This window comes from Platichthys flesus, chromosome 10 (genome assembly GCF_949316205.1).
Source record: "Platichthys flesus chromosome 10, fPlaFle2.1, whole genome shotgun sequence".
Taxonomy (NCBI): domain Eukaryota; kingdom Metazoa; phylum Chordata; class Actinopteri; order Pleuronectiformes; family Pleuronectidae; genus Platichthys; species Platichthys flesus.
Genome location: NC_084954.1, coordinates 18340615 through 18357534, shown reverse-complemented (window position 1 = coordinate 18357534; position 16920 = coordinate 18340615).

Below are 16920 nucleotides of genomic sequence, written 5' to 3'. Positions count from 1 at the left end.
CAGCCTCTCAGGTGGAAAGAACAGGGAGAATGAAACAGTGGCACCTAGGAAAATACACACAGGCTTAGGTTATACATATATTGGGTTATAGACTTTTTATTGTAGTTAACTGGGACAAAATTAAAACGTGAAGGCGAGATTCTGTTGTAATCGCTCAGATCAAAAGTCTGCTATAACAGTTAAATACTATTCAATGAACACGAGCATTGTTGGTTGGTTTTGACACTAAAAGACACATATTGTTCTGAAATACTTGCAGTCAAAGTTGTCATTTCATAAAACAGTATCACAGCATTGTGGAATTAATTGAATGAGGCAGTTCTGTTCTTTACTGCTACAATAATTAGCACGATTGCAGTTATTCTTGGAATCAATTCCTCTCAGTCATCGCTTCTGCCTCTGAGCGGTGTATCTTGTCACAACATTCAACAGAGAGCAGTGGCGTGAATCAGGGACGTGAATTAATAAGGAATCCAGCCCGATGCCGACGCAGCAGAATCTTACAATCACTGGAACACAGAATAAACTATCAGGAACATAAACGCTACAAAGCCGCTGTTGTGTGATCATCTCTGGTTTTGTTCCTACAGGCAGGTTTCTGCTGGAACTAACCCAGAATACGCAATAGCTCCTTGTTTACAGTGAACTCATGAAATAAAATAACTTGAGCATTAGTCCAGAGTAGAGTTCATGAGCCAGAAACGTTGCTGTGTTTGTATTCAACTGCGGCAGCACCTAAAAAAAACAACCCATTTTACTTGATGACGTGATAGTTCAAATCAAAATATACTAGTACTAAAAAGTATCACATTAACTTTGCTGCTTAAATCTGCTTAAATATGCCTAAAGTATAACACAATTAAAGTACTTGCTGAGTGTCACCTTTTCTGTAATGCAACGGTCTACACATCATTACCAATGTTCCTCAGTGGTTGACTCTTCTCAATTTATTTCAGCAGTGCAAATGCTACGGCTGCAGGAGGCGGGGTCTAATGTTTCTACCTGCTCTGATTGGATCACTGAATCAATTCCTATGTTGTTATTGATCATTTTTAGAAACATAAAGACAATGAACTTGCAACACAATGCATTGTAAAGTGTATCGTACAGCGGAGTAGAAAGTACAGATATTTCCTGATATGTTTAAAAGATAAAAGTGAGAAGTACATGAAAATAAATCTACTTAAGTAAATTAAAGATACTCAAGTACAGCAACTGTTAGTAAATTAACTTTTCTGCACCCCACCACTGAAAACAGCTGTATCTCCGCCCTGATTCCACCGATCAGCCTTCAATGAGCAGCACCTTCACTTCTGTGAATTAAAGGAGATTTAAAGCTCCTATGCCTGGATCAGAGAGTTTCCAGTTTAAACACTGCTGGTTTTGCTGCACCTCAGTCTGGGATTTTTGTTTTGTGCTTGGATTTGATGTCTTTTATATCAAGAAATCCCATAGATTTGGTTGTTACCCACCACCAAGGAGGTTCGGTTTGTTGTTTTGTGATTGTATTAGTAGCAAGATTATACAAAAACCCCTCAACAGATTATAAACAGTCAATCAATACCAAGGGCTTCACCCTGAAAGGTCAGGTCAGAATTGTATTTAACTTTACATAAGTGTTTTTCTACAATATTATGACATAAGGGTCATCTACATCACTTTATTTAAGCCTTACTGAATTAAATGATCACGTTTTAAAACCAAGTGAGACATTTAGAGGGAGATATCAGTATGTGATTGAACTGTTGTTGAAGTGAGAAGCCCAGGGAGTTGAAGACCAATGGTTTCAAAAATTAACCATGTGTTTGTTATGAGCTTGTCATATTCTATATTTTGTCAAATCTTCATCTTGAAGGTAAGTAATATCTAAAGCTGTCAAATATTTGAAATGAAGTAGAAAGCCCAATAGCTAGAAATTATCAGGTAAAGAATTAGTACCTCAATGCTGTACTTCACAGAGCTGATTAAGATACATGTGTTTGTGTGTGTGTGTGTGTGTGTGTGTGTGTGTGTGTGTGTGTGTGTGTGCTGAACATGAAGGAGACAAAGCATCACTAAGGATGAAACCTGGTTCATCTTGTCTTGCCTTCAGGATCCTGATAATTTCACAATCTCTTTCTCTCTGTGTCAAAAACTCTTTCAGACTCACTTGCTGAGATATTAGCGACCAGCTCCTGTGTAACTGGTTTGAATGAATCTCATCTGTCACTACAATCTGCGACCGTGACCATGACGCTGACACAGCTCTTAGATTCTGCAGTACAGTTAAATTCAAACAATCTGTGACCCCCGCATTCTTCTGACAACTCATTTGACGCTTGCAGCATTGACGTGAGACATATTTCTGATGATTTCAGAGCTGTGAGGGCGAACACTTCAGGGACGGAGCTTTGTGCGCCATCTGCGTCCACCACACGACTCACAGGTCTCTATCCAGGCTCTCCCACAGACAGATGTCTATATTCCCCATTTTGTATTCTGTATTGAAATATTATGATACACATTGCAGTTCATCATATTCTTTTTAAATGTAACACTTAAATGATCCATTTATCTAAGACAATTCATCACTGTAATTGTAAATCATGTCTTGTGAATGGAGGGTAATGTCAATTTGTCCTTCCACAATTTGGATCTAGACTGAAACTGAGCTACATGCATTAGTGTGGCTGTAGAATATCTGTCTTGATTATGTATATGTGATTAGATTTTCTTTATGAATTAAGATGGCTCAGAATGTATCACCTGTTAAACCACAGTCACAATATGATATATATTTATTTTGATTCCTTACAAGGATTCCAATAACTGCCCAGAAATCAATTTAATTTGGTATGGCTAAGGAGGTAAAACCTTACATTTTTGGTTCAGTAGTTAATCTTTTGAACATATTAAATCTTCTGCTCCTTCAGAGGATGGACCCTTTCCAAACTGACCATAATCCATATGATTTGCACATGAAATATATCATCTCAGAAGTTGGTTGCCATAAAGAAGACATACATTGACTTAGGGTCTAAGGCATCCTTCCGATTTCTTGTTCAGCTCAGGGGGATCAATGTTACCGAAATGTGTTAGACCATTATTAGGGGCCTCTCCAGGTTTCTGTAATCCTCAGATGTGCTGACATCTGGTGAGGATTCCTGCTGGTGGCTTACTGATACGCGCCCTGTCTATAAAAAGGAACAATACATGTCCACTTCCTCCCATGAGAGGAAGTCAAAATATCCAGGATATAAAACTGTAAATACGGACAATTGTATTGTATCATTTCAGATAATTACTCTGGTATTTTGTTTATTTCCATTGTTTCTGTCCTGCTATCAGAACGAGACACACAGACCTAATGTGTGTGCAACACAGAGGCTAGTACCTCATTCCACACTCATGTGTTTGCCTTATTTCTTTTAAACAGGGTAGACTTGTCTTGTCTGTTACATGACATTTCTGAAAGCATAGTCCTGTAAAGCTTTGCAGCCTCTGGGGGCTTTCAATTGTAATATTTTTGAATAAATTCATTGTACTCACCTTAGAATACTCGCCTTACTGAGTTTTAAATAATGTTTGGGCATCTTCACTAATATGATTCCCTTAGCATGGACATGTATGTGTGTGAAACTAGATTAGTACGGTTTGTGGTAGGATGGATTTACAGAACCTGAGACTGGTGCAAACAAATTTAATTTTAACAATAGCAGAAGTATAATTTAAACCAAAAAGATAAGAACGGTATATTTCTTGTATGCAGTTTGCATACAAAGTAGTTGACACAAAGACACAACGAGACAAAACTAATTACAGGACTGTGGGAAAAGTAACCGTAAGACACTTAATCTCATAGAATCCTGGTAAAATCCCTCATGATGAAACTTGGTATTGATCATCACTTCCCTGTATAAGGAGCTGATCCCACTATAGAAATTTAGGCAGCTGTGTTTTTTTGGGGATAATGATTTTGTATGGCTCCACAAAGTTTGAAGGATTTTCCTAATTCAGTAAAAAAGTAACATCGGTTTTAAAGCTTTGTCTTGTTTTGAATTGTTTTCTAGCCTTGGTGTTTACAGCATTTTATAAAAGCTGCACTTACAAAGATGAGATAAGATTTTAAGAATTTTAGTTTTCTTTTGAAGCTTTGGAAATCATTGGTTCTCAGGGGCAATTAGCCAAATTGCTTAATGTTCCCATTTATCCAGTGAAACATGATGTGAGATAGCCCGTGTAAAAGGTATCTACTCTGGCCAGAAGAGAAGTAGATATTTTTTAAGCATTGCTACTTGAAATACAACTGAATACAAAGTGATTAACATTTAAAGATAAAGTATAAGTTAATGATATTATGCCTTCAGTGGATATACAAAAATAACACAACAACTGAACTTTATGAACTTTTTTGGGTACATGCGTAGAAAGGTGTCATTTCTGTTCCTGTGATGTGAAAAGGTCAGCATGCATCTTGTATGTGGATTAAAGATCATTTCATTTCTTAAGTAGTTTTAATGTGCAGACTGCTGGTATAACTTTTCCTCTGTCTTCTCCCTTTCCCTATGAAACCACCAAGAGTATTTAGGCACGATAGACCATGTGAATGCTTCATGCATCTGCCATTGAATGTTTAAAAAGATGGACGACACGTGTCCACTCTCCCGCTATCCAGAAAACAAGCCAACGTAACTGCACGTGAACGGGGGTTTGGAGCTGTGGTTATAAGGTCCTAACAATACATGAGTCTAAACAATGGTGAGTCAGTCTCAGCTGTTAATCACGACTGCTCCCCTCGCTCTACTTTTTAGAACACAACAAATGAATTTCAAGGCCTTTGTCTTGTGCGAAAGGTATAAAGGAATACCCGTGTCCTAGGCTTAACCCATAACTGAAGATAAGGTGAAGTAGCAGAGTAGAGAATAACCCTCAAAACTCTACATTACCTTTCAAACTACAGACAGATACAATAAGTATTCATCGTTTCCAACAAACAAGCAGTGTAAGATTATCAGTTCAACATTGGTTTTGTTTGTAGTTTATTCTAGTGAATTGATATCTCGACCCTTGACAAAGAACTAGAAGACAGAGAGACAATGTTTATAAAACAATGCATGTCACCAAAACAACATTCTCTTAAACATTTTTTCATAAAATCACCTAGAGACAAATGTTTCTAATGCGTAATTTTACTTTATAATTCAGATCTTTATGTACAGTCTATGGTCAAAAAATATTTACTTTTCACTTGGACTTTGTGTGGACCACCTTCCTTAACGTCCTTCTCTTTAAGGAGTTAGCACATTGGAAATAATGTTGAACAACAACTGGTAACTTTTCTCCAGGATATAAACCTGCCTTTGTGTCGGAGCAGCAGCAGAGTGCTTTGTGATTAATGTTAACAGCATGAATGAATACAGTGTAATTATAGTTCATTACAGAAAGGCCGTTACCTCTCACCAAGCTTAGAGGAAGACCGTGACAGCAAACTCAACGATATAATTTCACTTTGCCAAATCGGGTATTTCTTGCCAACCCCTAATGGACCGGCTCAGTTTGCTCCGTTTTATCTCTGGCTCCTTCACTTTCGTTGAAGGCTGCAAGTGTTTATGTCAAGAGTAAATTAATCATTATAGAAACATTGTATAGGGCAATTTTTATTTTTGAGAGGATCTTTCTAGAGCAGAAACAACTCGTTCTGGTATACTGCTGACTTTAGTGTGACCAATAAAAACTAGGAGAAACTTTTTTATCATAATACGATGAAATGAGGTCAGTAGATTTGATATATGCATTCAGTGTGTGCGCGCAGCCTCATACATCTCTTTGATTGCAGGTTTCTCAGACCTGGATCAAAGGTTTTACAGGGCTACGCCGAGTCCTGTTCCATTAGTCACCTCATCCAGTGTTTCGTGAGACGATTGAAAGCCTTGCCTGGATTTGCCACCACTCATCTGGGTCAGGCTCGGGGTGGCAACAGGTAAGCAGGTTAACCCAGATGACCTTCTCAGCACTCTGAGGCATCCCCAGGTCAGATCCGGAATTTAATCCCGCCAGGAGGGAATGGCCGGATTTGCACCATAGGGAAGTACCCAGAAGGAATCTGAATGAGATACTTGAATGTCCTCAAATGGCCGCTTTCCACGCAAAGGAGCAGTGATTCAACTTTGAGCTGCTTCCAGAAGTATGAGCCTCTAATCCTATTTATAAGGCTGAGCCTGTGTAACCTGCCAGGGAAACTCATTTCAGCTCTTTTATCTGTAATCATATTCTCTCAGGTTTTTACCAACAGCTTTTAAACACAGGTGAGGGTTAGAAAATAGACTGACCACTGAACCATGAGCATTACCCTGAAGCTCATTAAAGGTAGGGTAAGTGATTCTGGCGAATGACTGTTGATATAGAGTGTAACAGTGGCCACTTGTGGAATGGCTCTGATTCTTAACGTAAAATTAATGTTAAGCTTTTACACTTACTTTTCAGAAAACCCTTGTAGGCCAACTAACTATGATATTAATCGTGGAAATAACACAAATATTGGAAAATACATTCATTGTTATTCTGTGTTCAATTTAAAGTTGAACTATATGGTAGAAGACCACAACATTCTATTGGTTGTGGTTAACATTTCCATGTCAGCGGCGAGCTCCACCAATTAGAGATGTGTCTATAACACCAAGTATTGATTGTAGTGTGTTACTTCTAACACAGCTTATCATACAAACATGTGGCTTGTACAGGAAAACATTGTTTCACAATCTCTTAGCCTGTGTGAAACTCAATGTTGATGGTTAAAAATATTATGGTAAATGTCAGAAAATAAATAGGGTTTTTACTTTTGGAAACATACTGTTGAACTTGATTTGAACTTGTAGCAGTGGCAAACCACTGATCTCAAAAGTTTTAGCAACCACAGATAATGTTAACATTATCTGATTTAGAATGAAACGTCTGATGTTTCCACATACTCTATGAAATTTCACCAAGAAAGAGGATAAGGAAACTGTTAGCATTTACTGTTGATGTCACTTCCCATGGAAATCGCTGCTATGTTCTAGACGATAATCCCCCTTCCACTGCCCTTTCACCCCCCACGCCTCCCCCTGTCCTTTGCCGGAGCATGAATACCCTTGTTGGTGATTTGCTGGAACAGTGTTGTGCCGTTCGGGTCTTCAAGCTCTCTGTGTTTCCTAAATCCAGAGCAAGGGCTGTGTATTAACATCAGATTGTTTTTCCTGTGCAGACAGACAAAAAGTACAGCTAGCGGAACATCTAGAGAAAATGTTGGATTAGAATGGTTTACTCCACCTTTTAACGTGGAAATATGCTCAAAGAGAAGTAATTAGCATAGTATTTTTAAGAGGCCAACATGTATGGGTTCTCTGAATGACAATCTTCAGAGTGACAATCATTTAAATATGGGAGAAGCGGTGCAAACTTTACGACAACTGTTTGGCAAACTTTGCTAAGGGGCATTCATAAACTTGCACAGGAAGAGCCAGAAATAGAAATACCTGTGAAAAGATGGAAGAAAAAGTGCACCGTGTACTTTCTCACCTCCACACACCTGGCCAATTGCTGCATGAAGTGAGTGTGAAAGTCAGACAGCCAATTTCAGAAAGTCATACAAATTGCTGGATGCACGTCCACAGTTCTGACGTTTCAAAGGTGTCTGTGTGTGTGTGTGTGTGTGTGTGTGTGTGTGTTGAGGGGAGGTCACATACTCATAGACCATCAAATCCACCAATTCATTTGTTTTGCTCAAACAATCCGTCTAACCCCAACTCTCCTGAGCTCCTTCTCTCGAGGAAGTGACTCACTCACATATTAAAGGGAGCAGTTCACCTTGTCCTGTCAGAGAGGCACAGCCTAAGATTGAGGGGTGCTGACTCTCATCTCCTTTGCCTCACACTCATCCACAACTGCCACGCTGCAGGGAGTATGGACTCAGCTGTCACTGTGGTTATACAAGGATTTAATCACTCACAGTAATGGCTCTGACACCCGGTACAGTACAGATAAGGCAGTGCTCCTGCACAAGATGCCCCAAGGGGACATGGTCATAGTCTACTGGATAGGGACATCCAGAGAGCTAAGAACTGGTCCACTGTTCCACTACTAGAATTGAGTCTACATCAAAGCTCCTGAATCCAATGCTCATAAGGACTTATCACAGAAGCATTTTTGTTGAGTTTTCATAGATTGTAAAGGCTATAACAAAATACTGTGTAAATCCATTATTGTTGTGCATCCTGCTCTACTTTAACTTTTGATTTTATCTTACATACAACCCTAACAAGCCAATGGATTTAGAGCAATTGCCTGTCTTGGTCATGGCCAGTTACTTGCAGAACATAAATACAATTCATTTTTCACAATCCGGCAACATACAAAACCTGCAGGTTTTACAAAAGTCGAAACACAGTGGTCTAATCAAGAAACGGGGCCATTTTCTAAACAGACAATAAGCATTCAAACGTGCTGTATAAGTAGCCCTACATTGTGCCATACTAAAAGGAACTCATTAGCATTACCACAAATTAAATAACGGGTGCAGGGTCTGCTGTGGGAGAAATGAAATGCCCAATTTATATGCAAATCTCAACCTTTTTTAAAGACGAGGCAAAACAGCTACTTTTGTCAAATATAATACTTTCTGCATCACATGTAATGATGCACACAGTAACGTGCGTGACTGTTGCTGTGTGTATTCGTGAGTCCATCTAAAAAACATTAACCTTTCACTATTCTCAAAGCAGGCTGATGTGAAAATCACGACATAACCTTCAAAAGGGATTTAACAATATTTATGACTCGGTTAAATCATGAAAAAGAGGAGATGTTTCCCTCGCTGTGTGACGCAGCTGCGGCAGCACAGGGTAAACGCTAGAGAAGTGCAAAACAAAGGCAAAGCTGTGTGTACAATAAGAGAAGGACCTGTGCTGCTACAGAAGGGTCACTTTTACGAACACCCACAAAATCTGAGGATAAGCAACAAAACTGCAAAATATTCAAGTGCGCCCTAAATAAAATGCAAGTACACCCTCTATAAGATGCACACTTTTGTACTTAATAAATTTAAAATAGCCAAAAAATTATGTTTTGCCAAGTAATTAGTTATATTGAGTGTTAAGCTGCCCCTACTTTTGCTTTTAATACTGAAACTATTGTGATATAAGGACCCTGTTGTAACACAGATTTGGTTGTAAAACTGCACATAGCCAATTCAGGTGCAACACAAATCAGCCAACCTACCTTTTTAACACCAGAGTCTCCCCCCAGATCATCTCAGAGTGTGATGGTGGAGCCAGGTTTGGCCCCTGTGTAGCTGCCCTCTTGTGACCAGCAGTGATGACTTAATAAAAAAAATTGTTCATATAAAAATAATGGGACAACATGATGAGTGGGTGAACTGAGAGGTCACACTGGTCAATAACAAACACTGTCTGCCACCCTCTCCAAGTTATAGAGAGCTGTGTGACCTACGGCCCATCCAGGCCTCATAACGGCAGTATACCACCTCCCTCAAGCAGGAGTGTCATAACTGAATTTAAACTAAATTTCGGTCCAGTTATTGTGTGACTAGATATTACAGGAGCCTGCAGGAAACGTGAAGACCATGGCTGGGTAGGCTGCATTACAGTTTTGTAACAATTTGTCCCAGTGGCCACTCAGAATACTGCATAAGAAAAATCCTTGGGGTCCAGAAAGCATTTTCCCCATACACCACCATTATAGAATCCCATTCTTATATAAGGAATTATTAAAACATGGAGGTTTTATTATTGCAAAATTTCCCTAGAGCCCAGAGAATATATTATGTATATGACATCATGCTAATGTGAAGTCTTAATGTTAAGTCTAGGAGTTGGGTTAGACCACACTGGCAGGGGAATTGTAGGTGAACTGATAGCAGAACTGCAAGCTGGATTTATTTTATTAATTTATTTCATGATAAAAAGTTTTTATCGTTTTTTTTTTGGGGGGGGGGGGGGTTAACATAAATTGATATTAAAGTTCATCTATTCAGTTGTTCAATCCCACAAATGACCACATCAATTAAATGAGATGTATACTCAGGGTAAAACCCCAAACCCCAAGCAACAACATTGGTTGTGCTATGTACAACATATTTCAACAGGGCTCATTCAAAATATGTTCTACATATCTTTATTTATATTTATGTGTTTGATGATTTAAATGATTCGGCAGCATGTTGGCTCCTAGCATCTGATTTATATACAGTCTTAATCTAACGTCTTGCATCAGACAAAATTGCCATTTTCTTTCAGCTTAATCATCCAGCTTGTTGATGTGTTCATATTAAACTTTTTTTCAGTACTTTTTTTAGCAATGCCTTGCTAGTCAAGTTGTTATTTCCTTAAATTGTAATTTTTGTAAATCTACCTGAAGAGCTTTATTGATTTCACACAAGCTACATGCCAGTGCTTTATCGTCTTATATTTACCTACCATCCACTGGAGTTCTGAAGCAGCAAAACACGCATTTCTACCTGTCATGGATATTTGCTTGCCAGTCTCAGATATGGCTCAAATTTTTTGTTTTTCTTTCTGCATTTATATTGATTCTTATAATTTGGTGATAGACTTTTTGAAGTTCTTAATTTCCCTTTTCAGTCAGGATCTAGATTTAAAAAGAAAGTAAATATGTTAATGACTGCGTAGACTATTATGAAACTCACTCTCCCCATCTGGAAAATATCACATTGTAGGACAATTGGGAGATACATATAGAAATGCTTCATCTTTTTGGTCCAAACACTATATTAAACACCCAGCCCCCTCTCAGCCAATTGAGTATGTTAGACTGAGCTCTTCTAATCCAACAGCATAGATGAGATATGATCAAATCTGGTCTTTTTTGTGTCTTATTATTGGGTTGTTACATGTTCTAAAGCCTGTGATTGAATGAACCATGTGTTTAATGACAAAAACCTTGGTAATTATAGAGAGAATTGGACTTTAAAAAAAAGGTAAAGTTGTAAGGAAGTAAAGAAACCAGCCGCTGTCTAACACGACCCACATTAAGGCTTCACAGAAGAGAAAATGTTCCAAACGGCTTTTTTGTTGAATTTTTCTCATGCTTCCCCCTGAGCACTGCGGCCCCCTGGGACATGTCCTCAAAGATAAAGTAGGGGACTGATCCCACCACTCTCCCTGCAGCAATTTTTGCTTGTGTAGATCTTGAATGTAGATCCAAAGCATCGCTACAGGCCAGCACGCCCTAATGGATATCCTATGGCGTTTAACAAGCATGGACAGGAGCTTGGAAGAAAGGCTTGTGGGAACACACAAGCCTTTCCTCCGAGAACAGCTCTCAAAGGGAAATAATAAACTGATTCAGAGACCCTGGGTGGTAGCACTTTGTATTTGAGTCCATTGTTCTTGGCATTTCTATAGACCCCTTTCTGAAACTGTGAAAGATATTTCAATACAATTCTCCAAGATGATTTTAAAACTTGCTTCAGTTTCAAACTTTCTTCTTCTCCAGTGACTCTGACGTTGCACTAATCTTGTATTTGCTTCTCCGGCTTTACCTTTTTTTATTTCTTTTAGACTTCTCACTGTTCCTTTGTGTCTAAAGGTGTTATGCTGTTTCTCCTATTTAATATGTCATTGTAGCACAAAACAACAAATTCAAAAATATTAATATAGGCTTAGTGATTTGATGTTTAAAATGAAATATCCTATAGTTCTCTCAGTTTTATACATTGTACTTGTATTTAAAGGAACAATTTGAAATGCGAAGTTCAGTTTGAGAGCAGTAAAAAGCTCCAACAATGACCATGACAAGATGAAAACATCACTTATTACAGACCTGATTAATTGTTGGGTTCAAAGTTGATTAAAACTAGCCTGGATGCCAGACGAACTTAGCCCCGGCCACAACATTTAAGGTCAGGAAGTTCGGTCTGGAGTCGCTCCGTTGGGGAGAAATTATGCCCGAACAGAAACTATTCGGACCAATCAGATTGTCAGGGCGGGCTTTATGCGATGATGGACAGATGATCAACAGTTACGTAATCAACCACGTCATCAAAGAGCGCTTGGGTTGAACTCGTTTTCAACAAACATGCCTGCCCGCTGGAGAACTGAGATGTGTAGATGCTGCCATTGAGTCTGTTTTAGAAGACATCGACAGCGCATTCATTTTGAAAGAGGAACAGAGAATGCGGAGATGGGAGAATTTTTTTTTCTGGTTCGGTTGAAACACGCCCCATAATCAGCCCAATGGAGCGGTATCAGACTCACATTCTGACTAGAATTGTGAGTATGACAACGTCAGGCTAGATTAAAACCCCTTCAGAGCCAGAAGTCATGATTCATGAACTCTGCTTTTATTTAGTTAAATAATATTAGGGCTTTGATGTAAATTGTATAAGTTCAGATTCATGTTAATATGGTAACTAAAACATGTTATGCCATGCCGCTGATAGGCTTGGTTCAATTAGCCAAAATGTATCAAAGACTGCCTGTCTTGGTTCTGGCCCACAAAGTCCAGACAGGAAATATATTGAGCTAACGCTGTATCGTCACAGTGTGTCATTTTAAACGAGTGAAAATAGTTTGTGTCTGACACTAATGCTAAGTCTGTGACAGTTACTTCTGAAGAGTTTAAGCCAAACTGAAACCTTCAAGGTTTCAGTTTGGTTTCAAAATACAAGGGTCTTTTTTATAGAAATAAAAATGGGTAAAAGAGGGTTAGTGAATGTGTGAGGGGCGCTCAATCATTTCCAACTGCAGCAAACATAATAAAGTTTCATCAACCAACTGTACAGTGTCTGTGCAGCATCCAACAGCACATCCAAAGTAGTAGTGTTGATTCCTCGAGATAAGCTTGGAGAAATCACACGGACAGTTGTGATCTTTAACAAAGTGAGATTTAAACAATATGATAACACAACTGGAATATAAAAAAATAAATAATTAGCTTTAAATTAAGTCATGTTAGGGGTATAGCATAAATATCTACCAGAATAAAGGTTCTAACTAAACGAGTATTGAAGGTTCAGTATTCTCATCTCTCTATGTTACTCTGAGCTGCAATGAGAGAATAAGAATCAAAGCATCTACATGGTCAAGTCTATGGAACTCTTTTGTCCCCGGCCAGGCTCCTGTAGAATGATGACTTGATGTCCACCAATCTGATTGGTCAGTAGTTGGGCTTTTTGATAGTGGTGATTTAAACCAGAGGGGAACCGTTGTGATAACCTTGCAAAACCTGGGTCAAAAGTGAACTTACCTCGCTAACCACAATCCTGCTTTGTAGAACAGAGTGGAGCAATAAGCTACTGAAGAACCAGATATTTCCCCAGATATTTTTTTTTATCACAGTTTTTATTAAAATTTAGCCAAAAAACAAGATAAATGTTTGACCCATATAGCTCTGTGCGCATCAAATGTGTGAGTAATTATTGCCTGAATTCTGATTAACGATGTTATCTTGGTGGAGAGGTTTGCGTGTCCCTATGAACCTGAGGGCTGTGTTGTCTGGAGCCTTGTGCTCCTGGTAGGGTCTCTCATGGCAGAGTGGTCTCAGGTGAGGGGCCAGACTAAGAATGGTTCAAAAAACCTCAATGAATAACGGAAGGAGAGGAGGTGTGACCCGGCCCGTAGGAAGCCCGGGGCCCCCGTCTGGAGCTAGGCCCAGACGGAGGGCTCGATGGCGAGCGCCTGGTGGCCGGGTTTGCCACAGAGCCCGGTCGGGCATAGCCCGAACAAACTACGTGGCACCCCCCCTCTCTTCATCCCATGGGCCCACCACCTGTGGGAAGACCTGTTGGGGTCGGGTGCGCAGCTACATGGGTGGCAGCGAAGGTCAGGGGTCTCGACGGACCAGACCCGGGCGGCAGAAGCTGGCTCTGGGGACGTGGAATGTCACCTCACAGTGGGGAAAGGAACCGGAGCTTGTGAGGGAGGTGGAGCGCTATCAGTTAGATCTGGTGGGGCTTACCTCCACGCACAGTCTCAGCTCTGGTACCGTACTCCTGGATAAGGGTTGGACTCTATTCTTCTCCGGAGTTGCCGAGGGCGTGAGGCGCCGGGTGGGTGTGGGGATACTCATTAGTCCCCGGCTGAGCGCCACAGTGTTGGAGTTTACCCCGGTAGAGGAGAGGGTCGCCTCCCTGCGCCTAAGGGTTGTAGGGGGGAAAACTGTGACTGTTGTTTGTGCGTATGCACCAAACATTAGCTCAGAGTACTCAACCTTCTCGGAGACCCTGAATGGAGTCCTGTATGGGGCTCCAATAGGGGACTCTGTAGTTCTGCTGGGTGACTTCAACGCCCACGTGGGCAATGATGGAGACACATGGAGAGGCGTGGTGGGGAGGAACGGCCTCCCTGATCTAAACCCGAGCGGTCGTTTGTTATTGGACTTCTGTGCTAGTCATGGATTATCCATAACAAACACCATGTTCGAACATAAGGGTGCTCATAAGTGTACCTGGTACCAGAGTACCCTAGGCCGAAGATCAATGATCGATTTTGTGATTGTGTCATCTGATCTGAGGCAGCATGTTTTGGACACTCGGGTAAAGAGAGGGGCGGAAAACTGTCAACCGACCACCATCTGGTTGTGAGTTGGATCAGGGAATGGGGGAAATTTCCGGATAGACCTGGTAAGCCCAAACGAGTAGTGCGGGTGAACTGGGAATGTCTGGAGGAGGCCCCCGTCCTAGGTATCTTCAACTCACACCTCCGGCGGAGTTTTTCTGGCATTCCTGTGGAGGTTGGGGGCATTGAGCCAGAGTGGGCGGTGTTCAAAGCCTCCATTGCTGAAGCTGCAGTGGCTAGCTGTGGCCTCAGGGTCTTAGGCTCCTCAAGGGGCGGTAACCCTCGGACACCGTGGTGGACACCGGTGGTCAGGGAAGCCGTCCGATTGAAGAAGGAGGCCTTCCGGGATATGATATCCTGGAGGACTCCGGACTCGGTTGCAGGGTACCGACAGGCCCGAAGGGCTGCAGCTGCTGCCGTGTCGGAGGCTAAGCAGCGGGTGTGGGAGAAGTTCGGAGAGGCCATGGAGAAGGACTTTCTCCTGAATCCGAATAACACGCCCTTTATGTTGGAGGCAGAGCTCGAGGTTGATGGTGTTTCGTCGTCAGTTTCCCTGGTGGAGGTCACTATGGTAGTCAAACATCTCCGCAGTGGCAAAGCCCCAGGGATTGATGAGATCCAGCCAGAAATGCTAAAGGCTCTGGGTGTTGAGGGGCTGTCATGGTTGACACGCCTATTCAACATCGCGTGGGAGTCGGGTACAGTGCCAAAGGAGTGGCAAACCGGGGTGGTGGTTCCCCTGTTCAAAAAGGGGGACCAGAGAGTGTGTACCAATTACCGGGGTATCACACTTCTCAGCCTCCCTGGTAAAGTCTACTCCAAGGTGCTGGAAAGGAGGGTTCGGCCAATCGTCGAACCTCAGATTGAAGAGGAACAATGTGGTTTTCGCCTCGGACGTGGAACTACGGACCAGCTCTTCACTCTCGCAAGGATCCTGGAGGGGGCCTGGGAGTATGCCCATCCGGTCCCCTTGTGTTTTGTGGATCTGGAGAAGGCGTATGACCGGGTTCCCCGGGAGAAACTGTGGGAGGTGCTGCGGGAGTATGGGGTAAGGGGGTCTCTCCTCAGGGCCATCCAATCTCTGTACTCCCAAAGCGAGAGCTGTGTTCGGGTCCTCGGCAGCCAGTCAGTTTCGTTCTCAGTGGGTGCTGGTCTCCGCCAGGGCTGCGCCTTGTCACCAATCCTGTTTGTGATATACATGGACAGGATATTGAGGCGTAGTCATGGTGGGGAGGGGTTGCAGTCCGGTGGTCTGAGGATCTCGTCACTGCTTTTTGCGGATGATGTGGTCCTCATTGGATCATCGGCTTGTGACCTTCAGCACTCACTGGATCGGCTGGCGGCCGGGCGGAAGCGGCTGGGATGAGGATCAGCACCGCTAAATCTGAGGCCATTACTCTTAGCAGGAAACCGATGGATTGCTTACTCCGGGTAGGAAATGAGTCCTTAGCCCAAGTGAAGGAGTTTAAGTACCTCGGGGTCTTGTTCGCGAGTGAGGGTACTATGGAGCGTGAGATTGGCCAGAGAATCGGAGCAGCGGGGGCGGTATTGCGTTCGCTTTACCGCACCGTTGTAACGAAAAGAGAGCTGAGCCGCAAGGCAAAGCCCTCGATCTACCGGTCGATCTTCGTTCCTATCCTCACCTATGGTCATGAGGGCTGGGTGATGACCAAAAGGACGAGATCGCGGGTACAAGCGGCCGAGATGAGTTTTCTCAGAAGGGTGGCTGGCGTCTCCCTTAGGGATAGGGTGAGAAGCTCAGCCATCCGTGAGGAACTCGGATTAGAGCCGCTGCTCCTTCACTTAGAAAGGAGTCAGCTGAGGTGGTTCGGGCATCTGGTAAGGATGCCCACTGGGCGCCTTCCTTGGGAGGTGTTTCAGGCACGTCCAGTGGGGAGGAGACCTCGGGGAAGACCCAGGACTAGGTGGAGAGATTATATCTCAACACTGGCCTGGGAACGCCTCGGGATCCCCCCGTCAGAGTTGGTCAATGTGGCCCGGGAAAGGGAAGTCTGGGGCCCCCTGCTTGAGCTGCTCCCCCCGCGACCCGACCCCGAATAAGCGGATGACGATGAATGAAAAAAAAAAAAAAATGATGTTATAGGGTGTTATAAGGTTGTTCTGCTTTCCCTAAAGTGCAAAAATAGGATCATCTCTAAAAGATTGTCAAATGCTACAAACACAATATATATTTTTCTTGCCACATTTCAGTACAATTTCCTTCCTTTTCTGTTTGTGGTGCTGTCAACAACACTGAGGGTTGGGGTCTCCCTCATTACTGTGCATCCAGTGGCACATAGTGAACTCACTGAATAACGTGGGATGAACCATATTCCCGCCCTGTTATCTCTGATTGCTGCACTGTGGC